The sequence below is a fragment of the Oncorhynchus kisutch genome, unplaced genomic scaffold, assembly GCF_002021735.2.
Source record: "Oncorhynchus kisutch isolate 150728-3 unplaced genomic scaffold, Okis_V2 scaffold944, whole genome shotgun sequence".
In the NCBI taxonomy this organism is placed as follows: domain Eukaryota; kingdom Metazoa; phylum Chordata; class Actinopteri; order Salmoniformes; family Salmonidae; genus Oncorhynchus; species Oncorhynchus kisutch.
The window spans coordinates 1-1,077 of record NW_022262889.1 but is presented as its reverse complement, the minus strand read 5'-3'; the positions used below and the strand labels follow the sequence as shown (position 1 = coordinate 1,077).

The 1,077-nt window shown below is 57.1% G+C and overlaps 1 pseudogene; it reads right to left on the bottom strand.

The window, feature by feature from the left end:
- Nucleotides 1–417: 417 nt before the first annotated feature.
- Nucleotides 418–817, bottom strand: LOC116363555 (histone H2B-like; annotated as a pseudogene).
- Nucleotides 818–1,077: the final 260 nt, after the last annotated feature.

Below are 1,077 nucleotides of genomic sequence, written 5' to 3'. Positions count from 1 at the left end.
TTGTGTCTGTGGGTCTTGGTGTCTGGCTGTGCGCCGCGCTATGGAGGCTGGCGCCCATGTCTTGTTCGCCCTGAATAGGCCAGAGAGAGGAGAGAGATTTGGAGCTCTTCTTCTCCTCCTCCTCCCCCCTCTTGTACAGGGGTGGTAACGGCTAGTTTGCAATCGGTGGACGTCACTTGCTCGGAGACTGGCTTCATGTTGGCAGAGGGTCCCTGCTCGGCGCCTAAAGTGATACAGGCGCCAGTCAGGACTCCCCCACAGTGTTCTACTGGCATGCCACATTCCTACCCGGGTCAGGTCAGCATCCTTTATCCCCCCCCATCCCACAATGGGACACATGGTCCACACGCAACACAACCCACATGGATTGGCTTTTTCACTGACAGGGGGGTGGCTCTTAAAGAGGGCCTTGGGTTACTACAGCACTCCAAATGCGCTGTTTATTTGGAGTGGGTAACTGGGGGTCACGGCCTTGGTGCCCGCGGACACTGCGTGCTTGGCCAGCTCTCCGGGGAGCAGCAGGCGCACTGCGGTCTGGATCTCCCTGGAGGTGATGGTGGAACGCTTTTGTAGTGGGCCAGGCGAGACGACTCTCCGGCGATACGCTCGAAGATGTCGTTCACGAACGAGTTCATGATTCCCATGCCTTGAGGAGATGGCCGGTATCGGGTGGACCTGCTTCAGGACTGTCACGTAAAGGCGTAGCTCTCCTTCCTCGACTTTCGCGTTTCTTGCCGCCTTCCCTGCGGTCTTGGACGGCTTTCTTGAGCCCTCTTGGGCGCGGACTTTGCTGGCTCTGATATGCTGGTGTCCGTTGCTTCCACAAACGAATGAGGGGTGAGAGCCCTTCCGTCTTATGAAGACGAAGCTAATTCGCCGGCCGGACCACACCCTGCTTTCTCATAGGCGCCCCTGCCATTTGCCCAGTGGAGCTGAGCGCGCATAAGAGCCTTCCACTCAGAGGCTTGCTTCCCTACAAAGACCTGTCCCCCCCCCCTTATTCCATAGCCTATCTCTGTCACTGGTGGGGAATGGTTGTTTCAAAAAAAAGATCATGCAATGCCAGACATAAGGCAC